The sequence below is a fragment of the Parus major genome, chromosome 3 (assembly GCF_001522545.3).
Source record: "Parus major isolate Abel chromosome 3, Parus_major1.1, whole genome shotgun sequence".
NCBI lineage: Eukaryota > Metazoa > Chordata > Aves > Passeriformes > Paridae > Parus > Parus major.
Window position 1 is genome coordinate 8,702,370 of NC_031770.1, and position 18,684 is coordinate 8,721,053.

At 42.1% G+C, this 18,684-nt stretch overlaps 1 protein-coding gene across 1 annotated transcript in view; it reads right to left on the minus strand.

Annotated features, from left to right (window-relative positions):
• MEIS1 (Meis homeobox 1) overlaps positions 1–18,684 on the minus strand; it is a 104,283-nt gene that overhangs the window by 60,585 nt on the left and 25,014 nt on the right. The window lies entirely within an intron of this gene.

Below are 18,684 nucleotides of genomic sequence, written 5' to 3' on the forward strand. Positions count from 1 at the left end.
AGTGCCTGGGCTTCATACGAACAAGGCAAAAGCTGGATCCAAAACAATTATACTTCTGTTTTCTAAGGAACTACAACAAACATTTGCAATCATGAACTGAATGCATGGCATTTGGACTCCACCATTAATTTCCTCCCCTCATCCTGTCCTAGAGCTGTCTGGGATGCTCAGAAGCAGCCTGCATTGCCCCCCAAAGACAAACCCTTATGTTACCATGCACATAATGAACTCAGGAAAAGCCCCTGAACTATAAAATATGCACCCCTCTGCCAGACCTTTCAAGGGAAGGGTGTACACAGAATTAATGTTTTTACCCACTGCTCCTTGCTATCCAGCACCCTAACTCCACTGCTCTTGTTGCTCCATCAAAGGTGAGTCCTCTGGAGTACCCATGACAACAGTGGGAGGCTGCTCCTCAGGAAGGGGATGAGGAGCCAAAAAGAGTAAATTTGGAAGAGCCAAGCTCACATAAAATTTTCTTCCACTACTGCTCCTCTCCCAGGCTCAGGTCCTGATGTCCCATGCAGGCAGTGACAGTCCTTTCAGGCATTTCAGTCCTGAAATGTGGTAACCAAGTTAGCACTTCCCCTTAGGCTCCAACTTCATGTATTCCTGACACTGCTATGTTTTTGGCTTCCTATGATTTTCTACCACAGCTTCTGGTGTTTTGATGTTTGATTTACAGTGCAGTTACAGTTTAAGGTGTGGGCTTTTTCCAAATTAAAACAAACAAACAACAAATCCAAATGCAAATCATCCAGAAGCAAACAGGTCTTAGAGTCCAAAACACACAATGAAGCTGAAAGAAAAGTCAGGTCAATGCTGGAGACTTAAAAACTTTCCCTGAGTATCACCTACAGGTGCATGTTCACCTTACTTTTATCTCTTTCATCTTCCATCACTACATATTCCTAGATATTACCTGCCTAGAATTACCTTGAATAGGCAAACTGATAGGAGGAAAGGGACAAGCTTCTGGTGCATCCCAGAATTTGATTATTAATTATGTCACTACATCTCATGGTGTCAGTTCCAGCTGTGAGAGGTATGAAGGAAAAGAAGGAGTTAACTCAGCTATTTCCAGCTCATGTCTTTGACTCCATAAGAGTGTTTAACCAAAATCCCACAGAAATCCCAGAGCAAAGCTGGGTCATAGCAAAAAGCCATCCATATCTTAAGAAAAAAATAAACAAAAATGCATACATCCTTCGAGAAGTCAGCCAAAATTATTTCTGATTTCTTTTTCAACTCACAGCATTTGTCATTATCTCTAAGAGCAACAGCAGTAGAACTGTGTAGAAAGCAAAATCTGCAAAAGCTTTCAGTAATTTGATGTACTTCAAGTGACATGAATGAGTAACCAAGGAAGCTACAGAAAACCTCAGGTTCTAGCAGGCTGAAACCACAAGCATCAGCTTCCCCATAGCAGGTATAGACCACAAGGAAGAAGAATCTCACTTTTCTGATGAAACAACCACATCCTTGTTGAAAGGGCTGAGGACCTCGTCTCACCCCTTCCACCCACCAGTGATGGAGGAGGACTCTCACCTGCCCAGCTCACCGCTCCATCCGTCTCCTCCTCAGGCAGAGCCCACAGAATCACCAGCTCCACCTTCCTAACTACCAAATATCCTGCTCAGCTGCTACCCTCTCAGCTGAGGCTAACAAGGAATACATTTCTGCTGTGCTCCCCATCCTTTTCACCTCAGCTTTCAGGATGTGCTTCTCAGCTGATGTGCAAGGACACAGCGCGTGCAGAAGCCAATGCTGCACCGGGTCAAACCCCAGCAATGTCCCCGTGTCCTTCCTGTCCATGCAGATATCAAGGAAGGTTTTATAGGCATCGCTTGCCTCATAAAGGAAAAGACAGACTTTTCTAAGCATCCTGTAAATGCCAGGAAAAGAGAAGAATGGACAGGAAATGAAAGGAACAACCTGGAAAGGAGAACGGAAAAGCAGGAGACCTTGGCTCCAGGGAGAGAGCTGACCACAGTTTTAGCCCTGCCTTCATCTATAGAAGATGTTTGCTTTTATTAATCATGGAAAAAATGCGGTGCGTGAGCTAAGTCAGCCCCTGGGCAGATTTAACTTGGGTGACCTGAACTTACTCTGCAGATCACCATAGGTCTCTCTGACCTTGGCAGTGACACAAGGATCATATTTTCTCCTGGATGAATTACTCTGGAATAATTCTGCCAATGTATTAGGCATAAATAGCCTTTTATTTAGGACTGTGAAAATACATTCTCTCTTTCTGCCTCTCACCTTTCCAAACAAAATCTATTTATTGGAATAAGGAAAACCCCACCCTTCATTAAGGTCTGGGTACACATCTCAAGGGCCAGACAGAAGCTTGGCTGCTTCATGCTCATGGCAATGTGTTTTCAGACGTTGCCTTCAGCAAGATGCATTTTGGAGTTAACTGGTAAGATTTGTTGCTTTTGATTGGAGTGGTCACCCTGCACATTTGCAGATGAATATACAAATACTTTCAGACATGACAGAGGTGGTAAATTTAGGTCAACAGTGGGAATGTTCAGCTTCAATCACTAAAACAGAAAACACAATCCTCAACATACATCTACAAGCTAGTGAAGAGCAGCTCTGTGAAAACCAGCCAAGCTGCACTGAGATAAGCAAAAAAATCCCCCAACACCCACATCTCAGCCTTGCAGAAAATGGACCAGTTTGGAAGGAACAGGTAAACAGTGTGTTCTTGGACAAGAGTCAGCACAGTTTGGATGATGCAGACCTTTCCGTTCAAGAGTTGCACTGGTTTTTGTGTCTGGTCACTTGAGGTCACACCACAGAGCTCTGAGGCTCTGCAGAAGCTCTGCATGTTTCCTCCCCATAACGGAGGTGGCTAAAGTGGCTATTAAAGTCAGTTGTTATTCTGATGCCACCTGAGTCTTAATTGCTGAAAAAATGGGGATTACAACCACAGAAAGTGCTTTCTGGCACTGGCTAAGGAAGTATCAGTTTTTGAGGTCAGAATAACATCCCTTAAAAATATGAATCAGAGTGGTTCTTTCATACTGCAATTTGATAAAGGCAGGCAAAACATCAGCAGTCTACTTTGATGAAGGTCAGGACAGCTTTGTAATATATATATATATACTAGAAACGTGCTTAGATGTGTGAAAAAAAAGGAAAGAAAACGCTTGAAAACCTGTATTCAAATTATCCAGGAGCAGTCAAATAAATCCTAGCAAATACTATCTCCCACTTCCACTCTGAGTCTCTTCTAATGAACTCATTACATGTTGAGCAAACACCATTTTCCAGCTGTGTGTTAGCTGTTTTCTTCCTCCACACACAACTTTTGCTCTGTGATGCCTTAGGACTCGCAGGCAAGTGTCTCAGCCTGGAGACTGGGTCACCAAGGCTTGTCAGGCAGAAAAGCAGGTCTCCAGTCATGGGTCTGCACTCTTCCCCATTCCAATTCTGGAACAATACTCACTGGTGCCAAAACAGGTGATTCTATTGAGACTGGAAAAGGCTTTCACAAATACCTGTGAATCATCTGAGCAGTCACCAGCAATGCCAGCCTCTGAACCATTGCTAATCATGATGCTGGTTTCTATGCAAAGCAACTCTGAATTTTGTCATTTTAAATGCCTGACCAGCTGCACCTGCAATTCATGGCTGAGGCAGATGAGGAGACAGATTTTCATCTATAATCATAGGCTGAAATTCAAAGTTCAGCTAAAAAGCATTCTCACCTATACTTAACAGTTTTTATGGAAAATACTTTGACATAAGCACCATATTTGCAATGAATATGATCTCAGCAGTGATCTGAACAAGTGAATATTGACCTGGAGAGGGCAATTGCCTGTAAGATCATGGGGAGGCTATCCTTTATGCTCACCCCTTACCAGCCCAGGAGATTTCATGCATATTCAAAGCTGCACATGAACCTCACCAAAAAGCATGAAAGGAGAGGCTCAGGATGGCAGGTGCACATCCAAAGATTACTTGAGCTATAAAGAAGTATCTGTGCTGGTTATGACTCCTGCAGAGCAAGCAGAATGGATTACAAGAAAGCCTCTGCCAGGACAATCCTGGAAACACCTCACTCAGCTCCCTTCCCTGGGTTTACCCCGGAGAGCCATCCCCCAAGATCCTAGATAAGGCAAGCTGACAAGGTGCTGAATGAAAGCCCACACTGCTGCTGCCAGTAACCCTCCCTCCACGCCTGCAAACTTCCAGCATTACCCTTAGGCTTTATACTGACAGCCTCCCATGGAAGCAAGCCCCAGATTTCATGTTTCTGTGCACAGCAGAGACACAGTGCACAGATTGGAAATATTTTTCAAGACAGCATCCAAAGTGGACTTGAAAATGGAAACCAGAGTTCAATATTCTGCATAAAAATTATTAACCTCTTACCTCTCTACCTCATGTGCTGGTCAGGGTTGCTACAAATATGACTCCAAAAAATGAAGTGGAAAAATGAGACATTTTGAATGTGTATTAGTACACTTAAATTGTGCATCTTGTTAGTTTGGAGCAGAAGTAGGTTAAACTCTGATTTCACATTTAAAAGCAGAGAGAGGTTCTGACAGATACAGTTCTGCCAAAGGACCCTGTGCCCAAACAGCACAACAAAGCTAAATATGGCCATTCCTACCACTTCAGCTCAGCAACAGGTTTTGCTTCAAGGTTTCCCTCATGGAGCCTCCCATCTCATGCAAGACCTCAATGATTTTTCGTTGGAGGCTGAGAAAAGTGCTGCCACACAGTTTCAGAAGCCTCATTCATCATATTTTATATTTAAGTCCTCAGATCCCAGAGTCATACGAGAACCTTCATCCAAAACCATGTATGCACTAATAAAGCAAGCAACCTCTTGAAGTTAGAAAAAGCTGGAATCCTGGCTTCTTGACAGCTGGGCATGGGAATAGAGACACTAACCTCCCCCCCAAATAATAATAAAAATAAATAAAGTGTATGTATGTGGGTTTTTCCTACGAATGCCAAGAATTTTGAACACTTCAGTTACCCATGCAGGTCTGCAAACACAACAAATGTCATGAGATGCTCAGACCACCGTGCTCAGGAGCTGCAGAGGACACAGCCTCACTTACACATACAATACCTGAGCCCACTCCTCTAACCTTCAGCAGTACAAGACAATTTATTCTGCTTCCCCACAAAGAGCAAACATTTCCTTCCTAAAGAAATGCCAAGTTTTAGCACAGTTTCATCCCTCCTCACTCTAAGCATTTAAGTCAGACTGCCAAGCTAAGTGTCTGAATGAGATGATTACTCCTCCCTGAGTCCCTTCACAGTCAATGGAGAGAAAGAAACTCTCAGGAGGGAAATTCAGGACTGAGATGGCTACAAGAATATGTGCACTACCAGCTCTGAATACTGCACAGAACAGTAAAAACTTACAAGCAGCAATGCTCTAGCAAGGAAACTGTGGCTAATGAAGACTGAATATGCTCATCTCTGTTTCTAAGCAAGATCTGGACTTCAGGGCTCTTTCTAAAATTACTCAGGATGGAAAGGCTGAATTTAGCTCCCATCCATCACCTTATCACAAGAATACAACCTCATGCTTCCTGCCACAGAGAATCTGGGAAAATGTAAAATTCTACCTCTTATCACCAAATCATAATTAATTTCTTCTTCCTATTTTGCCTTACTTGAGAGAGGAAAAAAAAAAAAGCCCTCCTTGATAGATAACTAAATTTATGTCTTACCAAACTGAATGTAAATGCAAGAAACAGGAAGTTTTTACTTGGAAACTGGAATTTCAAGCACTCAGTGGCAAACAATGAAGCAGAGAGATAAAGATGCAATGGCAATGGTGGGGGACAGACCTGCCAAGCTTCCTGCCCACGCTGACTCAAGAGCATGTGTCCTGCCATGATACGGACTGGCCACACCACTTGCTTTTATTTTGGCAATTGGTATTTGTTCCTGTGAAAACCCCTATAAAAACAAGGCAGAAGACCAGACAATAGTAGACTCTCCATCTCTTATAGCCAGATCTTTTACTTAACACTTTAGCAAGAGATGCAATCAGCAGATCTTTGTATAAAATCTGAATTTATACAATTCTCTCTGCAGCGACGAGGATTGTGTTACACTCTCCAGCACCCGCCAGATCAGAGCATCCAGTCTTCCCCATCACTTCAAGAGATTGAACTGATACTTGAAAGCACATTTGCTATTATCTACTCCAGCCCTTTGGAAATGACATTACACAGATACAGGGGGCAGACAAATATTGCCACTCTTTTATTATTCCTGATGCTCCCTTGCTTGTAATATCTGAGAAGTTCCCAGGTCAATGGGATTACTTTATCTTCCTCCCCTTTCCTTTATCTCTTCCCTCACCCCACAGGTATCCATGTCCAAATGGGACACTTCAGCAGGGGGTTTGCTTGACCCAGGTCACTCGAAGGTCAAGCTTTTCACCACTTGCTAATGCAAAGCTTCCCCCCAGCCCTTGCGACCCCAGGGGTCTGGGCACCCCTCCTCACACACCCCTCTCCTGGCCACGGGTGCAGATGGAGAAGGCAAACGCTCCTCACTGAACACGGAGAAGCAAAATCCTCCCCATATGGAAACCAGAATATGTTTTGTGTTTTTAAATAAACAAAGCAAAGGGAGAAGCTCATGAAAAATCAGCTCAGCAGCGCCTTTATTCCCGTACCAAACTTGAAGGATGGGAGGCTTAACTAGTTAGGAGCAACTCAGACTATATTTCTGCCTACCAGAACAAAGTTCGATTTTTATTTAGATTGATTTTAAGATTTACATGCGAGAAATGGATACAATTGGATCAAATATGTACTAAAATAAATTGTTGACTCCCATGAAAGCCAATAAACCCAAAACAAATTCCACAGATCTCATCTACCAGCGTTTGAGATTTGTTTTATTTCGTTATTTTGTATGCATTTACAGAGCAGAAATTTGCTTAACTCTGTTCCACTTTTCTTTTACTGAAACAATAAGACTCTCTGCAGAATATTTTCGACTTGAATATTATCACCAGGATAGCATATGGCAAACTAGCAGCAGGCAGTTTATCTTCATCCTCTTTGTAAGCTAAAATTAGCACAATGCTTTTGCAACAGCATATGATGTATTCAGACCAGTACGATATACCTAATACAACTTCAGATCCATCCCTGGCTAACCTCCAATATCCAAGTAAATTGATTGCTAATTTTAACTGAGTATTAATGTGTTTAGTATCGAGTTGGCATTTATCAACTTGAGAGGCACTTTTAAGTTTAATACTGTCATTTCACATACACCAACTACAACTGTAAATAAAATTTGTGTATTGGTAACACACAGCATTTCAATTCATCTGTACGGAGCAATTCTAATTTTTATTAATACATTATGTATGGAAAGCCATGCTGTAAAATTGCATAATATGCATATTCTGCTTTTCAGTGATGAAATATAATTAATGGTGGTGAAGAGCTGATATACCCATGTCATGACTAACATGCTCCTCCTGCAGCCTGTTAGCTGGTTACTTTATTGGGATTAAATTCAACTAAGTCACCAACAGCCTTTGGCTGAAATGAAACCAAGTCATCACTTTACATTTCTTGATGAGGTGGCTATGCCAGCCCTCTCTGCTCTTCAGCCTGGTAAATTATGGCCACCTCAGGGGTTTTTTAGCTGGATTAAATATGTGGTGAGACACTAATGTTAGCACTGCTTCCTAATTTGTTTCTTGTAGCTGTAACACCAAGCAACTTAGCACAACGCTCCTTGTAAAGGAAATTTGAAAGGTTCTAAAAGGTTCTAAAAATGCCCTGTGCTTCACAAGGGTGGTTGTTTTACCGCCTTCCTTGCCAGGTTGACAGAATAAGAAAGTGTAGTAGTAGGAAGTAGTCACATCCAAGCATGTATACGAACAAACACACTCACAAACAATAAATATTTATAGACTGACATCCAAAGATTTTGTGGCTCAGGCTGCTCATCAACAGAACATCCCTCTGCTTTCCTACAGCCCATCACAGAGCTACAGTACAAAACCATAGCAGGTCTGTCCAACAGTTACACTGAATTAACATCACCACTATTCCTGCTTTTACACAGCTGGCCTCATGCAGAATTTGCACAGGGTTAGTGCAGACAGATACAAAAAAAAAAAATAAAAAAGCAAGCAGGAAGAATCCTGCACAAAAGCCTCTCCTGGGGCATTCTCATTGCCACAGGCAGGATGAGGGGACAGGAGAGATAAATAGATGCTTTACTAAGTGGGGAAAGGACAAGAAGTACAGAAAGAACACAACATTTCAACTCCACTTTGTTGCCTTTTTTTGCCTGTGCTGTAATTTGCCTGCATCTTATCCCCTGCTCTTTAGCAAATAGCTGCTACACCCTGACGATACAGTGCCCTGAAACTTTAACCCCATTTTAAATGACACTTAACTTCGATGCTGACCTCATTCCCTCTTTCCCCTGCTCCAGGAAGGCATTTAATGCAGTGCATGTGCTATAATCCAGGGCTCCAAGCACGAACTCCACCATGGGGTTTCTCCCTCAGTGCTGTGCCAGGAGGGAGAAAGGGAGGAGATTCTCTTGGCACAGCAATGAGACCAACAAAAGATTCTCCATCCTACAAGCCTTGCTTCCCTGACCTTCACTTGCTGACCAGAGTAAGCTAAGATATGCCTTCTTTGAGGTCCATCAGGACACTACAGACTCCAGAATATATTTAGCATGCATCCATGTGACACTGCTATTCAGAGCACTGGGAAGATTTCAGAATAAGTTAGGGTATGTCTGCCACCATTAGGTCTTTTCCAAGGGCATAAGTGGTGTCTTCTAGTAGGTCTTCTCCTACTAGATGTACTTACAACCTGGAGACAATACACAGAATTGGGGTTGCAAGGGCCATCTCTCACCCACAGCACAGAATCACCCTCATGAAAACTTAGGACTAGGGGACAAGTAGTTGAAAAGACTGTCCCCACGGTATTTTTATTTATTTACATGCTGTTTCTTATTTCCCACACTGTTGGCCAAGAGCAACTGCAAAAACCTGACTGCAAAATCTGTGTGAGATTTTAAATACTCAAGAGAAACAAACAAGCAAACAAACAAAAAATACTCATAATATTTATAATAGGTAAATAAGTTATATGTATATATATTTATATACTGGCTCTTAGATGCCAGAGTGATGAGGAAGTTCCCAAACCACAGAGGGAGGCAGGGTGGCAGTGCCTATCCTGATGTCATACTGCTCCCACTGCACATCACGGGCCCAGCCACGCTCTCCCCCATGTCCTTTCACACCTTCCAGGCCTGAGCAGCAAAAGTTAAAGCACATCAAACCAAAGGCTACGTGGAGGAGGCATCATGGCTAAACAGCCAAAGCAGAAAGGTGAAAGACTTTTCCAACAGCACCCTCTTCCAAAGCCCTGCCAGAGCAGTGCCAGGCATTTGCTTAGTCAGATCCCTACGATCCCACCCCAGCTTGGGCAGAAGGGACATCAGGCATCTCCCTCTGGTATTTCTCATGTCACCAGCTAGTGGGTCACCAGGCCAGTGAGAAGTGGTCCCTGATGAATTATAGGATGACAGGTGGCTCTGACACCGCCACTGCTGCAAGCTGCAAAGGCTGCTCTGATTGCCCAAAGTCCACATCTCGTTCATGAATTTAAAGTTGGAAGAAAAATGAAAAAGAATAGCAATAATAAAAGCCCGTGTGCATCAATGTGCCCAGAAAAAATTATGTCAGCATCTTTACAGCGCTGATCCTATTAATTAATCCCTTGAAGAATGGCCCCTCGCCCACAAACATATAATGCAATGCCAGCTTAATCTTACCTAAAAAAAATTACAATGCAATAAGATTACTCGTCTGACTCTGCTAACTGTTACAGCACTGCTTAATCCTGCATTTCAGAGCTTTAACAAGCTCCTACAATACTGTACAGAGTTTATCAGAGCAGTTGCCGAGACAAGAAGGACTTAATGTTTTAAAGAATATAATTCCACTGTCTTTTGTGCTTTTTACATATAATGTTTATTCAGTGACTTTCATCCTGAAAGATCTCAAAGCCTATTGCCTTCTCCTGTTTCCATTGAAGTCTTCCTTTCAGGTTTTCATATTAGAGCAGGATTAGAAATAAATTTATATAAATACATATATGGGGGGTTATAGCAGGAAAATTTGCTGGGGTGGGAGTTCATCCCTCCCTCCCATTTCCCAAAGGCAGCTGGGAGGGGCACTACCAAATCGACCCCCTCCTACCAAAAACCTGCAAAGGACCCCATGTGGGACCTTGCCTGAAGAAGTGGGTGCAAAACTGACCTATGAAAGAATCACCTCTCCATCCCTGCAATAACTTGGCTTTCATCCCCAGACAGCCCCAGTCCGACAACATCCACTCACAGCCACACATTTCCCAGTCTTTGCCGGCTGCAGACATATTAAGCTTCCCATGGAATAGGAGAATAAAGCTCTGCTCCCTCCCTGTAATTATCAAATCAGCCCAAAAATGAGGAAGAATTGAGAATCCTCATTATAGCACATCATAAAACACGGCGAGGTCTCGTGCTCGCTGTCTGTTATTGGCACAGTCTGCCAACAAAACTTTACAAAGAGCTCAGGAATTCATGTTTGCAGAGATATTAAAGTCATAAAAGGGGAAATTTGGATTTTATTTTCCCACAGTCTAAATGAAGGTGAACCAAGCAAATTTGGCAAAGAGCGCTAGTCAGATGCCATTTCCCACAGCAGTGTGGTATTTTCCTCTGGGAATAAAACATTTTCCTTCAACTACTGTTTATAACTCTTATCAGTTCAACAGCAATAGAGCCATCAAGTCCAATATCTTGTGGAAAAAAGTCAAGGTCAACAAGTACTTGCATTTTCGTTTATCTTTAGCTGCAATTGCTACTGACATTCAATTGGGTAATAAACATGAGGACTGTCAAATGCTCTCAGCAAACAGGTGATCCAAAAGCTATCAGAGAGAAAGAGGCTACCGCCAGGTAATCAAACAATTCTGTTGCAACAATTATGATTTGAGTGCATTCATTTACAGAAGCAATCACCTGTCAAATTTGAATGAATAGCATCAAACCATTCCCCCCATCAGGGTAATAAGGGCAAGAAAATACAAGCTATGTCTACCTTCTTCCCAACAAAAAGCATGGCAGCATTAGCAAGAGCCTTTAAAAAAAAAAAAAAAGGGGGGGGGGGGAAAAAAAAAAAAAAAACCCCCATTTTTATTTTCTGAATTGAATTATAAAAAATTATTTTAACACAAAAACTGGAGGACATCTGTCGAAGTAACTGTGTCTTGTGGTGGTGTGTCTCAGGAACAATAACGGGTGTTTAGGAAAACACTACGGAAAGTGGGGGCACGCAGAGGCAGCTGTGCCACCCCTCTGACAATCAGCACTTGGGCAGCTTCCTGAGACAGCAGTTGCATCTGGACCTGGGTTTTTAATAGCTACAGAAGAACCTTTTTTTCCATGAATTGGTCTAATCTCTTTTTGTCCCCTGCTGACCTCCTCAGAATGCAGTTCTGTAGCAATAAATTTAACCCAACACATAAAACATTTTTGTTTGTTTTAAACCTAGTAACACTCTGGAACAGTTCCTGTGCCATCAACACCCACCCTTAGTTCTTGCATTATGGGACAAGCACCCACTTTCTCCATACAGAACTAATTTTAAAGACTTCTCCTCCAACCTTAGTCATCTTTACCCTCCCAGCCTTTCATGTGAGAGATAGGAAAATGGTTTGTGCCAAGCAGCCTGATGGCACACCCTGTTGCATCACTAATCCAGAAATACGACATGTTTATGAGTTTATACTCCTTGTGATAAAATGTCTCTCAAAACAAACATCTCAAGATCACAACTTCTGTTTTTTTAACCTCCAAGTTAAAGAGGTCAATGACACACCTTAAAGTCTCACTCTGCCTACATCAGATTGCAAAAGGCTCACTTGAAGCCACCAAGACCTGGAAAAGCAAATGGCTAGAACTCTTAAGGTGGGAATACTAAGATGGCCCTTGATATGGGCCATGTGGGAACCTCATTAGCTCCAGTGAGTCACCACAACTTAAGTGAAAACATCCAGGATGTGTAGGAAAAAACCCACCACACCTGAATAAAGCAACCAAAAAAAAAAAAAAAAGAAAAAAATCATACCAGCCACCTTGAAAACACTCAACTCCAGTACTGTTGAAAGGGGCACCTTGGGCACTAAAAACTTCAAACCTATTTCTACAACTTCTTACAAAACCAAACCTCCCTCTGCCCCATCCAGGGAGGAAAGCAAGGTGCCCTTCAGTCCCACACCAGAGCTTTTAGCTAACAGCCCAAAATTCAATTTAACAATGTGATTCTTTTCCACCACTGTTCTCTGCTTGGCATTTTCAAGATCCTGCACTCAGTAAGACACCTGGTTCTGTGCAGACACACTTTGGGGGCTGCAAAAGCCAATGGATGCTCTCAGTTCAGGGTCAGGGCCACGTTCTTATATACACTTCTATGTATACATGGGCTTGTGCACAGCCACACAGATGTTTAATGGGTGGACATTTCTGAGTTTAGAAAAACTTGCCAAGAAAATAGAAAAAAAAAAGAAAAAAGAAAAAAAAGTAAAAAAAAAGGACTCCAGCACATGGATTTCTCTGCTTGATTACAGACGGGCTGAGAAGTCAGGAATATTTGTATTTCCATAGCCACTTTAAAGGTAAACAGTTTCCAAAGTCTTTTTCCCTCCTTCTGCTCTGCCAATGATGGCAGTAGCCTCAGCTTGAAAGATCTGCTTCCTGACATGGTCGTCTCTCTGCTCCCCTCCCAGCTGGAAGCTTTCCCTGAGCAAAGACTGAAAGTCACATTAAACCGTGCTGAAATGGTTGTGCTGGTTTTGAACTGCTTATTATCTCTAGGGGCTGACCTGAAAAACAAGTTGGTGCTTAGAGAAATTCAGGTTTCCCCTGAAAGGCAAATGGAAAGAAGGAAGGTTTTTTTACAAGGAAAAGAGCTCATTTACGATGATGTTACCCACAATTTAGGGAAAACAAGCAACGTTTATAAGTATTTAAGTTAGCTTTACCAGAGCAAAAAAGAAAAATGCCTGCTAATAACAGGCATTTAAGCTAATGAGAATGATTGAAATAAATCCTGACACTGGGAATAGATTAATGCTCAAATCATGACAGACACCCACTTCTAAGTAAGAACTTGCTCCCATGCACCATTCTGGAAGCACAACCCTGCTTAGCTGAGGCACACAGACTTAACACTGTTGAAATCTAACTTTAACAGCTGAATCAGGCTGATGAGACCAAAAGGAAAAAAAAAAAAAAGCCAAAACCAAACAAAAAATTGAAAACCTAAACTAGAAGGAGGAAAAAACCAGTTTCACGCCCCCCGGCTTTAGAGCAGAATGATAAATTGACATCATGTTATGAGCATAATCCTCAACCACTCAATCACTGTTAAAAAATAAAACATGATTCTGGGGAGATAAAAATAATTAATGCTGGTGCTGCTGAACAATACGCACCTACACGAAGCGTTTCAGATAAATATGGGCCTGGCTTAAATCTCGTATCTCACGTCAAAGGAAGAGGGCACAGGTGCTCACGCTGATTTAAAGCAAAGCGAGCGCTGCCTGCTTGATGGAAAAGCAGGGAAAGAAAAGGGGATGGCAGAGCCTCAGCAAGAAAACTGATACTGCTCCGTTTCCAAACAAGCCTATTACGCTTAATTCGGGATTCACAATACATAAAGCGCCAGAAAAAACACAGGGAGCAGCCCCTGTTGACTAATGCCCTGTCTTTTCTAATCGAGGGTCACATCCAGTCTAACCGATCGCATGATAATGGCATCAGAAAAGGTCAATCAAAGACAAGCCGAAGCTTCCACTGCCTGGCTGACCTTCGGAGCTTGTGACAAATTGCTATCAGTCAATGTCAACTAATGACAGCGGCTCTTTGGCTAATCAATTGTTCTAAAAATGATCAAGAAAACTACTCGTAGGACAGCTCATTTTCACATCAATGCCTGTGAAGTATGAAAAGCTCATTTTTTTTTTGAGTTTTTAATAAGCTCATAAGTAAAGCAGTTACTTGGTAACAGGGGTCACCTTAGTGAAAAGACAGAACCTTTGTCTGCCTTTTACATATTCTTTTATTACCATATTATAGTAAAAATATGCCATGCCATTACTATGCCAGAGGGCTACATAATAAAGTAGGTAATACTTCATACTTTTTTATTTTATTTTTTTTTTTTTGGGATAAATACATCTGTGGTTTAGGGGGCCTCTGTTTGGACGTAAATAATTGTCAACATAGTCTCTCCATGTATTTAAATGTAAAGCAATCACCACTGGCACACAGGTGACATGCCCACACATTACTCACCCAAATTTCACATGACAGAGCCGGTAGTGAAAACCACGCTGCAAAATCCAGTGGTGCTGCTGGGAAGTGAAGGTCTAACAGCAGCTATTTTGTTCTTAAACCCACCCACCCCATGCGAGCACAACTTATTCCAACTATTTCCGACAGAATCCACATTTGGTAGGAAAACCGCATGCTCCGAAACCCCCTAAGCCCTGCGAAAGCAAACAGACATTTCCGCCCTGGAAGGATTCTGCGTGTAAAAGCCAACGTGGAAATGCACACAGGCTTGAGCAGTGGGAGATATATCATGGCTCTCCTCGTACAGCAAAGGGGTGACTGCAGATTTTTCCATCTTTTCGCCCTACCAGCCTCTCCCAACATCATTTCCAGCCACTTCTCAAAGCTTCACAGCCAGGCCAGGCTCAAATCTGCATTCATGCATTAAATATTACCAAAACAACAAATCCACAATGGTCTAGGGCTTGAGAAGCGCAAGCACAATCATGCTCTGCTTTTCCATAAGGGGATCGTCCGGCAAAGGACATGGCAGGGCATTACATCACAAGAAGCCCTTTGAGAAGACGCTGTGTTGAGAAGGAAAAAGGAGCCATCCTTCAGGCACGGCACTGCTTTTCATTTGGGTTTACCTCTTCACTTCGGTGACTCCCACCCATGACACCTGTAGTGCCAGAAAGGATTTACCCCAAGGAAAACACCCCTCACCAACCCAATCGCCCCCAAAGCAATTCCCCACGTCACCACAGAGAAGGAAGGGGGGAGCGGTGGTGAAGCGCTCAACAAGAAACATTAAAACTTTTGTTTTCATCGGAGAAACTGCCAAGTGACAGCAGTTTCAGGTTACACCCTAAACCTGCCTTGCTATGGTAGTTTTTCAAATTAAAATATCTTCTGTGGCCTTAGCCACTCTCAAGCCATCCATAGGCAAGAAAGAAAGGAGGCAGGGCGACACTTAAGCTCAGCCATAATTGGAAGTATGTGAAAAATGAAGTGTCAGTTCGGTCAATAAAGGGCAAAGGTGAAGGGGAACTGCAGCCCAAACTCGGTGCGAAATGTGCTCATTAAGACACCCAATCCGAGGGCTCCTGCCCACCTATCCCATTAGTCATCGGCCATCTGACCGCTTCAAATGCCTCCCCGCTCTTATTACTTTTCTTCTCCCATGTTAAAAAAAAAAAATAAAAAAAAGGAGGGGGAAAAAAAAAATAAAAAAAAAAATGCAAGCTGGTATATAAATCCTTGCTCAGTCATCTGGAACATAACGTGGCCCTTCTCTCCCCCTCTTCCCGGCCCTGCCGCCTGCCTTTGCAGCCTCCAAACAACCGCCTGGAGATTCCCAGCAATAATAAACCCGACTGCCTTTTTGCCTATAGGTTGCTCAAACTCCTACAAAACCCTGGAAAAAAAAATAAATAAGCCATTGCAGCCATTGATACATTTTTATAAAGAAATATGGCTGCTTTCTACTCCTGGCTTTAAGAAGCAACAATTATTTGGAGGTTAAAAAAATGTTTTGAACACAGGCTGAGGCTTGGGGAAAAAAAAAAAAAACAAGGGAGAAAGAAGAAATAAGCACAAATAAGGTGACACTGATGGATTATTTTTCTTTTTCTTTTAAGCTGTGTAGGAGAGCTAAACATGAGAAATAAAGAACTCCACTCTGGATTAAAAGTGACTGTACCAAGGCTTTGTTCAGCATCTTCCTGGCCTCACTATTTGAAAAACAAACAAAATAGATCTTTCAATATCCCAAACAGGAATCTTTTGAAGTTACAAGACACAGTAAGATAAAACAGCGCTGCCATGAGCTCAGCATCACCTGCCTATACATAAGAATTTGCGTCTCTTCTTTTAAATAGGATTTAGTGAATTATTTCTCCGCTATGTAAATTCAGATCTCTTTGCAGCATTTGGAGACAGACCTCCAAAGGCCTTTGCCATTAAGTTCAGAGCAACGGGAAAACTTTTTCATAATATTATTCTGCATTCCTGTACTATAACTATCCCCTATGATGACACAATAGCAGGCCTTTAGGAGAGGTTGTGTCAACGTACTATGCAATAACATATCCTGCTGTTCAGTGGCACAAGACCTCAGAACAGCTCCCTAGCAGTTAAATATGGATTTCTGCAATAGATCGAAGCAGCTGGGAGTTATTACTATTTACTAAGTAAATAAATTTACACGATTAAAAAGACTTTAAAATGTTTACAGGAAAGACCGTCTCTCCTGATTTCAAAGGCAATCATTTGATGAGTGTTGTTCACTGGGACATAAGTAGGTTGAAATCACACATTGCAGGATTTGTTGTGATGAATAAGGTAAAGAAGAAAAATCTCAAAAAAGTCCAAAAATAGACGTTAACATACTCTGGCTTAAGGACCAAGGAGAAAAGTCTTGCTGAAGGCTTAAGCTTTTCCAGTAAATGTGTAAACTTACATTTACATCCCTGTGTTACTTTCAGCCAGGCTGCAAACCTGGCCCAGAAGGTGCTTTTCCCTACCCCAACAAGGGAAGTAGGTTGTGAGAACAACCTAAAACCAGACAGTTTTAGAGGGTTTTATTTCTGGTGATCAGATTTGCTTTTTTTTTTTTTTTAAGTGGCAAACGTGATCTTGACAGATGGAAGGAACCAAAAGGAACTTTTACAAACTCCTAAAAATAGGGAAGCTCATAATATACTGAATATATGTCACGCAACGCATGCATCTCGAGTTAACTCCTCTACTTGCAAGCATGAGCATGTGGGTCCCCAGCCTTTTGCTGCCACCCCTCCGCAGCACCTGGCTGCTCTGGCAGTGCCATGCTGGCTCCTTCTGCTGCCAAGAAAAGCACCCAGCAGTGGTGAACACAGGGGTTTAACCACAGTGTTGCACTCCTAACATCAGGCCACAGAAGAAAAGCCACCAAATCACAGCATCTGGAAATTAAATGCAGTTGGGGAGAGGCAGGATATTTGCTACCTTTTTGTTTTCTTCCGTTTCAGTCCTTTGGGGTCGTATTTTTTGACTTCTTCCCCATAGGGAAATGCTAAAATCACAGTTTGGATTTTGTTTTGTTTTTTTTACAGAAGGTATACATGCAGGCATGGGTGTGCTTAAACAAATGAGCTTCCCCCATAATCTCAACCTTCAGAGCATTTCATGTAAACAAGACATAAAGCAAGGCTCAGCAAGACCACCACTACCATTACCACATTCCTCTTCCTCAAAAACAATGCCATTTCCAAAGGTGGCAAGTGGCCTGAAGGTAAGTCTTGGTAACAGAGACCCCCAGGACAGGATCTCTTTTCCAAAATTCCTTCCCCAAACTTGACCTGAGAGCTCCAGTTATCAAATTACCACTTTCGTTACTCTTCTCCGAAGTTTTAATGCAATGAGCCCTCTTCACAAAACACTCTATCAAGCACTGGCAGCAATTCCAGCCTCAATAAACCAATGGGCTTTGGACAACAGTTTCAGAACTGACAAGTTCTTCTGCAGATACTTCACAGGACTCAGGCTTGAAACTCACCTTAGAAAACCCCTCCTGACTGAGGCTGCAGCATGCACCTTGCTAGGAACTGACCAGGATGGCAGTAAGACCTCAGATATGACCAGCACTCCAGACTACTAAAATGCCACATTTAGGAGAAAATGAAGTCTGAAAATCTTTAAAAGTGCACCAGGAACTAAGCTCAATTTCCAACGCATTCTAGGAGCATTCTGGCAAGCCTCCCCACAGATGTTTTGTCCACGCACATATCCACATAAACACACGCACATCCGTCTAATAAAAGAACAGCCCTAACCAAATACAAAAACCCTCTCAAAACACCACATTTTAGTTCAAAGCTTATTTTTGAAGCAGCTTTTTCAGCCTTAAAAAAAAAAACCCATAGATTTAAAGTTTGCTCCAAAAGCAAGAGGCTCTAATGAACAAGTTGACACCACTTCAACTATAGCATTGTGAACAGCACCACTAGAATATATATGTATACACATACTTGAAAGAAAAAAGGCCCCCTGAATTTATGTTGCATATCATTTTCCAGTAAAAGTCAGAGGTCAGAAGGTTACCAGTTTCTGCCTCAGCTCTGCAACAGTTTACTATTCCAGGCCCCATTTTTACTAGGCTACGCTTGCGATGAAGTCAGCAACTTTTCTTTAAACAATAACGAGTCTCAAATACTTAAAATTCTATAAAGAGATGTTATTCACCATGTACGTTAAATCCATGCATATAAAAAATTAAAATATACTGGTTTAGTTTAAAAACTAATCTTGTTAAATGCAGACTTTGCAATGCTA